Consider the following 11,279-nt stretch of genomic DNA (forward strand, 5'->3'; position numbering starts at 1 on the left):
TAGTCAAAACTGAACTAGTTCACATTTAAGATGATAGAAAATACAGTATTAGCCATATTGTGATTTGCTTTGCTAATGATTTAGCTTCTGCTTAAGTCTCATTTGTTGTGGAAAGATAGATATTTTTAAAATTGACTTAGGTAAAGGAGGAAACACAAATTAAAATACCACCATCTTACTTAATGTGCATCCAATCTTACTGAATCAGAATGTTCTATCTTGAGGGAAGTATCTGACAACCTGTCATGTTCACAAAGGGTAGGTAGAAAAATGTGTAGTAAAATCTAGCTTGCCCTTACAAAGGGCTAAAAATATTGGGTGGTGTTTCCTTATCTTCCCACCAACAAATTAGGCAATCTGTGCTATAAACACATATGGAAAGTAAGTGTCTTAATAAGGAGAAACATTAGTGAGAATTAGCATAGGGCTAATGGCCTAGAATACATACTTGCCAATTTTGTATTTTTCAGCTATGTTTTTATGAAGACATTTTACGAATATTTAAGCTGTTTTCTGGAAATTTCTGTGAATTGAGAGTCACCAATTTATTCTTCTGCATTTTTGACCATGTGGCATTCAATATGAAAAATGATAGGGTTCTAATGTTGGTGAGGACAAAGTAGAATATAATTATAAAAGGTAAGAAAATGGCTCTCTTACTAAACATGGCTATTGCCTAAGTACAGTTGGCTCATCATAAAATGTGCAATTCAAGCTTTTATATCAATATTTTAGATTGACGGTACCCTTGGGTTAGTGGAGTGAGCTCCATTTACTGAGAAGTCATAGAAAGTCAGGTTGGTTGAGCAGGTGGATACTTGCTTGAAGGATAATGCTAAAAAGGCAAGAGAATAGAAAAGCTAGTCCTTATGATGACTGTAGACCACTACAGTTGTCTATCTGATAGACACAGGGGAGCAAAAATTGGAAGAGACCTCAGTGTAAATTCTGTCAGATTTTAAATATTTTTGCTTTAATATTTTCAGTATTCATTTTTTCATTCACCAAATACCAGAAAATGGTGTGTAAACAGTCTCTTCTATGGAAGAAAATGTGGCTGATTGCGCAATATAAGAAACACAATTTGTAACCCTCTCCATTTTCCCTGCTGCTTATATCTTCATAAGCACAGGCAAGGATTTGTGTATTAAAACTGACTCGAGTGATAAAATGTTTGTTTATTCAATTTCAGAAAGAATGTTTATTTTTCTGTGGCTATAGGGCCAAAGATTATGCTAATATGTTACATATATATATATAAAGAGGCTACCATTAAGGCAATCTCTAGATACTCAGTTCTCTCTGTCATATAAAAAGACTGAGCAAGGGCTTGTGCAATATTTTGCAGCCATATTTATTGCCATATGGCCATTTCCAAATTACATTGTGTTGTAAGTTGAGATTGTCTGAAGGAGTTTGGCTAACTTCCAACTTGGGAATACCTTTCACAGAGGCTGATGCTAATGGGAATGTGATTGTCTGGTAATGTAACAGCGTTAATACTGTTTTTATTGAGTTAGCTGGACTACTAGCTATTGTGTGTTGGAGAAAATACAGTTTATGGTACAATGATCTAATGTCGATAACTTGCCAGACATCTCTCTTGCTAAGCATGTAATTCATCTAAGTAACCCAGGCTGTATGATTTTTTTTCCTGTGGTCCGAACCACTTTTTAGCAAAGCTCTCAAAAATTGACACTGAAAGTGAGCAGGGACATAAAAATGTTTATCTTATTCTATAGCCACATTTTATATATTTTATAGTTACTATTTTTATGTATGTTCACAAAACAAAGCTAGTCTGCACATTAAAAATGTAAATTCATCTGAGAATGTTAGTTTCTATTCAGAATGTTAGTTTCTGAATCGGAAGCTCTAAGGACAGGGCCAATAATTATGTGTTTTAACAAGATTTCTATGTGATTTTCACACTCATTCAAGTTTGAAAACCATTGCTTTAGACTTCTACTTTGTAATAGTTATTGAAATACAACAAAAGATGAAATAGAATAACTTTGGAATTATAAATATGTTGTCTTATTTGATATTTCCTTAGAAGATTCTAAGATGAGATCTCAAAATTTATCTACTTAAACCAATTAAAATAAAACTCACATACTGTTGAAATTGGTGGTTACTTTCATACCTATTTAACAAATGGACAGAACAAGGAATTTTTAAAACTTATTTCCTCAGGGGCATAAAGTGAGCTTATTATAAGAAAGAAATGTCTGATTTTAACCAGTCATCCTGTACTTTACTACGTCCCAATGATTAAGACTAACAACAATAAAAACACAAAACAAAACAGAATTCCTCATACACTGGCGTTTTTATCATACTTTTACAGCTCCAAAGGTCCCAGCGTATGAAGTTAGCCCTGAAACAAATAGTTTTTGAAATATGAATATTTGTAGAAAATACTAATTACCAAGTAAACTCCTTGATAAATGAAAACAAAAATATACTCTTTTTACATTTTTCCTTTTACACTCCATAAAAGGAGTGTAATATTATCTCTCATGTGATCACCAGCCCTAGAAATTGGAAATGACCATGATGGGAGACTGCTGCTCTAAATTAAACAAAGTAAAATGGAGTAACCCTCCAGAGATACCTCTTCTGTACTTTTCTGATAAGGTTGCCTAGCTAAATATAACTTTCAAAAGGATAAATGAGTATCATCTCCTTTCTCTTCTATATGTAATCATAGTTGATATTTTCTAGTATTTAAGTTTCTTTCCTAGTAAGTTTCTTTCCCATATGTGATAAGTCACATCTATAGCAATTTTTTAATCAATCTAGTTTGTGAATACTAAATGTGGAAAAGAAAGTAACTGTGGGTCTTACCTTCCTGCCAGAGCCAGCAGTGTTAAGTTTCATGACATTAAAAAAAAAAAAAAAGAATTGTCAGGGCTGTAAGTCAGCAGCCGAAGCAGGAATTACTGCAACTTAGGGACTATAAATTTTGGAGTGTGAATGTGACTTATCATACATGAATTTTCAAAAAAATTAAAATATTTAAAGTATCCAGCCTGGATACAGTTTATCATGAGCTACTGAAAATTTATTTTCGATATATTTCGGCTACTTCTGAAGTAACTTGAGATGTAAGATAGAAGTCAAAACTAGTGCAAGTGTAAGCAAATGTGTAAAGCAAGCATGATCATTTATGTCTCACCCAATATTTTCTATCCAATTGTGCTATGTGTTTTTCTTCAACCTTTTCACTAACTCTTAAAATACATTCCTAGCTGGCACCTATTTCAAAAGTGGTTACTCCCTAGCTGAAGGAACAGGCAAGTTCAAGCTTTCTTATTTTTTGAATGTCACACATATAAGAACAATAAAGAATGACTTTTAAAAATGTATGCCACAAAATTATTAGCAATTCCCTCGAATATACAAAATCTATAAAAGCATAATACTGGCAACTGAAATTCCATCTTCATTTAATAACTGGCTTTTGTAACTGAAAAATCAAGGAACCAATTATGTCACTGATTTCAGAGCAATTGCCCCAAAAGGTTATTGCTGGATGCTTCAAAAACTTTCAGGGGGAAAATAAATGAATCAAGTGGTTATTCTTTAGTGTTTATCACATACAGTTTGTGAGTAGCCATGTTAGCTGAGTATTAGCCATAATCCATCTCTTGCTATAGGGAATGGAAATGTATAGAGTATTTTATAAATCAAAAAAATTATTTCTATGTAGAGATGTCTAGCTATTATATCTTCTCTAAGACTCTTTCCACTTCTGAAAATCTTATAATTACAGCTGGACCTCAGGAAAACATGAAGTCACTTGAGGAAAGGTACAGATGGTTACTATTACAGGAACATACGACATCTTGCCATTAGTTGAATAAATTGGTAGGTTTTATAATAAATGTCAATAGCATTGAAATTTGAAATTGTTGAAATTATTCATTAAAACAAATCAACCAGAGCAACTGTTGGTTCTTATGGACTGAGACCACTGATCAGCCGGAAACTCTAGACTTCTTTTGTACCTGTTTTGTTGTGTTATGGATACTGTCTATATGCATACACATTCTAGGTTAGTTAGCTTCTGAAGTAATATTTTCTAAGAATTTAAACACAAAAATTTTTCCTAAAAAATGAGCTAATATCACCTCTTTTTTCCTATGAGCTTCTGAAGATAAAATGTTTTAATTGTAAGTATAACAAGATTACTAATACAAGATTAGTAACAGGATTACTAATATGATTTTCTGATGACAGAATTGGACATTGTTTTTCCATTTTTAATACATGCTCTCTTTTGCTTCAGGTTTTCAAAAATCTGTTCAGTATTCCGCGTTTCTGATATTTACATCTCATAAAGAATAAATCTGGAATGGAGTCAAAAAAAGGAGTTAAGTCCTAAATTATTCCCTATTGATATTGTCCTAATGCGAGGTTCTTCTCAAGGCTGAATTGGAATTCTAGTTCAAAATTTCTACTTAAAAGGACCTATAACTATATTACTGCAATGAAAAAGTCTGTGAACTGGAAGATAAGTATATGGGTTTCACTTCCACTGCCCTTTGGTTTACAGGGTTCACATCTCATTGGAAAGAGGAGGGCGCTATTGCCTGAGGACATTTGCCCTGTGCTCTTGATACTTGTCACATGTAATGTACTGTGTTACACATATGAATTCATGTCAGGATCTGTCATTCCACAGTAAGGCAGAAATTTATGCAAATTATATTTGCTCATGTTGAATGGCTAAATTCTTTGTGGGTCTGAAATGTGATACTTCTTTTAAAATGTGTATGTGAAACAGGTTTGGAAATGTGGTAAGGTTGCAAATTTATACACTACACTCAGATGTACAAAAATTCCTCTGTAACTGATTTGAACTTTCTCATAACCTCTATCCACAGGGTGTTAGATAGTATGTAAACTTGCTAAGTTAATGTATTTCAGTCTCTTCTGGCTTAAGCCTCTCTCCTTTTGGATAAATATTGAGGCTACAGAGCTCATCTCTATTTCAGAGATGTTTCCTTCTTTGCAAATTCCCAAGATACTTTGTGGGCTCGAGGGGGAGACTACTGAGCCCTTTCTCAGTGTGAGGGTGGGGAGTTTAGCTCTCACACAGGCCCTTGCGAGGAGGCCCTTTTGATTCCCTGCTGTTCTCTGTGACAAGGCTTTTTTCGCAGTTGCTCATCACTCATCCTGTTGTCATTTCTGGCAGAGTTAGGAAAGCTGATGACATTTGGAGTACTTCTTGGGCTCAGTTGGCCTCTCCTAGGCTTGCCTTGTTTCTCTGAGTCCTTTGAGGCTTAATCAAGTTCTACATTTGCTGACTTAGGCTTTTCTTCTCCACCCTGACATAGGTTCAACATAGTATTTACCTTAGTGTCCCTACAGTAGGCAGGCTAGTTCTGATTTCTCAGCTACTTCTGATGCCTCCACTGGGAATATCAAACCTCATGGAAGGTGAGGAATTTCTGCAGCACCAGTCCCAGATCATCCTTTCTCTATTCCTGCCATGCCACTGGTTCTATGCAGTGGCTAGTACATGGTGATGGGAGGCCTTCTAGAAGATATTTTCCCAGTAGGGCATAAGATCTCTTCTAAGGACCTAAGCTCCTTGGATTACCTTCCTCCTAAACTATCTAGAATTCTTTCTACTCAAGCATGTGAGGTAGGCAGAAAATGATATTAGCATCTCTCTTTTTGTCTTTCTTCTTTTGCCCTCTACCCTCGCAAAAACTCCTATTTTATTTTTTTGTCTTCAGGAATATTATCTGTGTCATATTTTCTCCTTCCAAGACAGCATTTCCAGGGATGTACTTACTGAGAAGGAAACAATGTCAGGAAATATTAGAAAATATTATCCTCATTTTTTACAATATCAAACTGACAGGAATCACTGGATCATATTTTAGAGAAAAATTCTAAAGCCATTAAGTTGATATATTTTTATATATTATATATTTTAGTTCAATAGTTACTAAAGTGCCCCAATCATGAGCAAAGAATATTTTAGGCTTTTGAAATTTTAATGACAACATTTAGGAAAGCCTATTACAAGATGCTTTTCTGAGACCTATAACTGTCATAAATGTATGCTACATGATTGAGTTTTGAAAAATATTTTTAATAATATTTATTTAATGCTTTCTACTTTGCAAAGTACTTTAGTATTCATTGTCTTATTTGATCTTCACAACACTCTTGTGATGTAGGCAAGGTATATGTTATTCTGTTTTCTAGATGAGGAAATTAAAATATTAAGTGAATTGCTTTGAATCACATGGGACCTTGACATTTGTGTTGGAGGTAGAAGGAACTAGCTATTCTCAATTCTGCTTCTGGCTTGGTATTCTTTCCTTGAAACTGTGTTTGTAATGTATTACTTAAGAAATTTTTTAAAAAGAGAGAAAAATCACCCTTTACCTGTCTTCTTATAAAGAGAGTCACAAATATACTTGTGTCTCCTGCATAGGGCTTAAATGTCTGTGTAAGGGTCTTTGACACATTGGGCATGCCCTTGTGTCACATGAGCTTCTTTCCCTATTCTTCTGATAGTTCTGTCCTGCATGCTCCCAGGCTTCTCCGGTCATTCTCGTCTCCTCTTTCCTTGAATCATCTACTTGTTTACTGTCTTTGTTTATCTCTTGCCCATGATATTTTGTGTTGCCACTCCAACCCCAAAAGATGTCAGGAGCTTTGACTTCTGTCTTTTCTCCATGATCATGTTTAATAGTTACCTTGATTATAGCATTTTCACTTGTTCTAGTCATACTATTGCTGAATCTACCATACAATTGTATAGGCCTGTATTAGTCTGGGTTCTCTAAAGGGAAAGAACTAATTGGATAGGTGAATATGTGAAGGGAAGTTTATTAAGGAGTATTGACTCACAAGATCACAAGGTGAATCCCACAATATGCCGTCTGCATGCTGAGGAGCAAGGAAGCCAGTCCAAGTCCCAAAACCTCAAAAGTAGGGAAGCCAATAGTACCACCTTCCATCTGTGGCCAAAGGCACAAGAACCACTGGCAAATCACTGATGTGAGTCCAAGAGTCCAAAAGCTGAAGAACTTGGAGTCTGATGTTCGAGGGCAGAAAGAATCCAGCACAGGAGAAACATGGAGGCCAGAACACTCAGCAAGTCTGTTCTTTCCTTGCCTGCTTTTATGCTAGCAGTTGATTAGATGGTGCCCACCTAGACTGAGGGTGGGTCTGCCTCTCCCAGTCCAGTGACTCAAATGTTAATCTCCTTTGGCAACACTCTTATAGACATACCCCCCAAAAATACTTTACATCCTTCAATTCAATCAAGTTGACACTCAATATTAACCATTACAAGACCCTTGATATCCTACACAATTTCTCATGAACTAATTCTCCTTTGATCTAATCAGGTATAAATGTAAATTATTTTAGAAAAATAATGTTTTATTTCATGGCTTAGGCAAATTGTTACACATATAGACCATGTTGGCCTGGATGACTGAATATGTTGAGAATGTTCAGTACCGATAGCTTTCTTTAGTTTTGGTGAATCTTGGAAAGTAGCACATTATTCGGAGTGAACAGTAATTCATCAGAGTGAACAGAAAGAAGAGTGATTAAATTGAATTTATCATCCTCAAATAGGGGGCTTAGTAAATAGCGCACTCAAATAGGGGGCTATTTACTAAGGTGTGGTAAGAATTTAAGTATTCTAACAAGACATGGGATGGTAGGCAGCTTTCAAGATGACCCCAATTATCCTGACTTTGTGCTATTCACTGCCTCATGTAATCTCCTCCCCTTGATTAAGTTGTTTATAACCAATAGGATATCTCAACTTTGAGGGTATGCCACTTCTATGATTAAATTACAAAAGACTCTGACTTATGTCTTTCTAGCAGACACTTGCCCTTACTGGCTTTGGAGCAGCAAGTGGCCAGGCTGGAGGGGGCTACATGGCAGGGGATTGAGGATACCCTCTGGTCAATAGCCAGAAAGGAACTCAGCCCCTTAGTCCTACAATCCAAAAGAAAATAAATACAGCAACAATAAATTTGAACTAAATCCTTCCTTAGTGGAGCTTTCAGATGAGTACCAGTCCTGGCCAATACCTTGATTGCTTCTGCTGGGACATCCAGAGTCAGAGGATACAGCTAATCCATGCCTGATTCCTGATCCATGGAAACTTTGAGATAATTAATGTGTGTTGGTTTAAGCCACTAAATTCATGGTAATTGATTATGCTGCAATTGATACTTAATATAGATGATGACACTTGGGAGCCACTACCATCCAGGTCTGAGCGGGAAAGGAGATAAAGCAGGTACCAGACTCCAGAGGGCAGCTTTATGGAGAGAGACTGGAGCTGTAGCTGTTGGGAGAGGAACAAACACATCAAAGCAACTTAGCAAGAGGGAACTGGCAGAATACTTAGCGGCCTTAATCTCCCACTGTCCTTGCATTCCTGCCAGAGCTTTATTTTGACCTGCCTGAACCAGATGTGAGAGGAGACCCACTGTTGCTTGTCTCTGTGGGCCATCTTCCTGGGCACTAAGCATAATGAACAGTGTATCCATTTGTTAGGGCTGCTGTGACAAAGTACTACAAAACAGGTCGCTTAAAACAACAGGAATTTATTATCTTGGGGCAGCGTTTTCTTCCCCTTAGACCATGGACCGGTACGGGTCTGTGGCTGGTTAGGAACTGGGCTGCAAGTCAGGAGGTGAGTAGTGAGTGACTAAGCATTACCACTTGAGCTCCACCTCCTGTCAGATCAGCTGGCCGTTAGATTTCCATAAAAGCGTGAACCCTAGGGTGAACTGCGCAAGCGAGGGATCTAGGTTGCACACTCTTTATGAGAAGCTAGTGCCTGATGACCTGAGGTGAAGCAGTTTCATTCTGAAACCACCCCCACAAACCCGCAGTTCATGACAAAATTGGCTTCCATGAAACCAGTCCCTGGAGCCAAAGAGGTTGGGGACTGCTGTCTTAGGGTTCTGTAAGTTAGAAGCCTGAAATCAAGGTTTCAACAGGACTATATTTCCTCTGAAGCCTAGAAAAGAGAATCCTTCCTCACCTCTTCTTAGATTCTGATGGTTTGCAGTGATCCTTGATGGTCCTTGCTTTGCAGCTGCTGCTTAGACAGCTGGCTCTGTCATCGCATAATGTTTTACCCCCATGTGTCTGTGTCTTCTCTCTTCTTTTACCCCAAACATATTGCATTAGGGCTCACCCAAATGCAGTGTGACCTCATCTTAAACTTGATTACATCTGCAAAGACCCTATTTCCAAATAAGGGCACACTCACAGTTACTGGGGGTTTTGATTTAAACATACCTTTCTGCAGGACACAAACCCATAACTGACAGGAAGCAGAGTACATCAGGAAGGACAAATAGAAGAGATCCAGCACATAACACCGTGGGAAGAGAAAGGTATGTTTGGGTATTTATTTGTAATGTTGATATTAAACATAAGCTTGCAACTAATTAAATGAATGAAATGAGCATTTTCTCATCTTCTTTGCGAACAGATTTCTTTTGTAATCTATGCTTTGTGGAGAAAAAGCTATGAAAGCAGAGTAACTGGTGCAGGCTGTCTGAACACAGAAGACAAGTTTGTTGCCTTTATTGTACTGCCCTAGGCTTTGGAATTGGCATGCTCTTTATAAATCTCCCCAAACCACTAAAATAAGACTCATGCAATTTTGGATGTTATAGGAAGAGGGAACTATATCAACCGTGGTAGCTACATCTTACATGGCAGAATATTTAGACTTGTGAAATGTATTTTATAAAGTACTGCACATTATTCAAGCTTTGCATTTATTTTCTTTTTAATATTGCCTGTTCAGATTAGAAATTATCATAACTTTCAGGAAACACGTGTCACAATTTTGTGATGATTTTAAAAAATTTTTACATAGATATTTCATGGCATTCAAAGAAAACTACCCGCAGTTTAGCCACTACACTTTTTCCCCATAAACTCTAAAGACGACTTTTTTTTTGTCTGGTAAAAATAATTGGGCAAATTTCAGTGGCATGAGAGAATAGGCAATATCTCATTCTTGAATCATTAGAACTTTTCATATTTAAATTTTAATTGCTTAATCTGGAAGACAACTTTGATGATTTAAAGTTGTAGTGAAAAGCACTGCAAGCCTTCAAACCTACAATCAATTTACAAAAATATGCCAGTTCTGAATTTATTGACCATCTGTCAATCTTCCCTCACTCCTAGCTAGCTGTCGGTGTTTATTATTTGATGCACTGTGTAATGAGTCACTGCACGGAACAACTCATATCTATAGCACAATGATTAATAGGGTCATTGTCTACCCACACTCACCTCAGCCATCACTCTTTCCTTCCAGGCACGGGTAAATGGCAATCCCCAAATCAAACAGATTCCCAGAGCCATCCTGAAGCACAAAATTACTTGTGTACTGCACTAATTTGATAGGCATGTAATAAATTCAGCTACACTCAGTCAAACCTCTTCTATGACAATACTTACAAATGTTAAATCCATAATAATTTTAAAAGACATCCTAAATAAGTTCATCTAGAGCTTGTTTTTTTAACACACAAATACACTCATACACACACCCATGTAATTATTATTTGCTTATAATGTAGTATTTAAAATAATTAAAAACTGAAATTGACAAACAAAGTCAAATTTTAGGACCGTGTTGACTCTGATCTATTTTTTATTAGATACCACAGATCAATTTAAAGCACGAAGGTGACACTGTCATTGCGAGACAGTCTCTTATAGTAGGAAGAGCATGGACATTTGAGTTAGGCAGACCAGAATCTACTGCTGATGAGCTGTGATGCATTGTACAGCTACCATTCTTATTTCATCTTCAGCATCTTTGCATATACAATATGGATAATGTTCACTCCCTGGTACGCTTGTTGGTGATATCACATGAGATAATACTGCAAGGCATCTGGCAGTAAAACGTCTGTTCTCGATCATGGTATTGGAGGCAACAAGAAGTAGAGTGCAGAAATCAGGAGAAAAGGAGTTGGAAAAAATTCAAAGCCTAAAGCTCTACTAAGTTATCTTCTGGCTTGGTAAGAAAGTTCTATGATTTATACCTTTTAGAATATTGAGCTATTAATCTTTAGGACAAGAATCCCTAGGACTTAGGTCGTGATAGTGGATATTTGCTTTAACCTATCTGGGGGAGGCAAAAGTGCTTAGGAGAGAGAACAAAATAGACAAAAATGCATAAGAAGATATCTGTCTATCTATCTATCTATCTATCTATCTATCTATCTATCTATCTATCT

General features: G+C 36.6%; 1 long non-coding RNA gene across 1 annotated transcript in view; it reads left to right on the forward strand.

The window, feature by feature from the left end:
• Window positions 1-7,419: 7,419 nt before the first annotated feature.
• The window catches only part of LOC111552023, a 13,743-nt gene continuing 9,883 nt past the window's right edge, over window positions 7,420-11,279 (forward strand). Inside the window, exons 1-2 of the long non-coding RNA XR_002734531.2 lie at window positions 7,420-9,407; window positions 10,851-11,060. This is a non-coding gene — a long non-coding RNA (uncharacterized LOC111552023). The remainder of the gene's footprint in view (window positions 9,408-10,850; window positions 11,061-11,279) is intronic.

Source organism: Piliocolobus tephrosceles, chromosome X, assembly GCF_002776525.5.
Source record: "Piliocolobus tephrosceles isolate RC106 chromosome X, ASM277652v3, whole genome shotgun sequence".
Taxonomy (NCBI): domain Eukaryota; kingdom Metazoa; phylum Chordata; class Mammalia; order Primates; family Cercopithecidae; genus Piliocolobus; species Piliocolobus tephrosceles.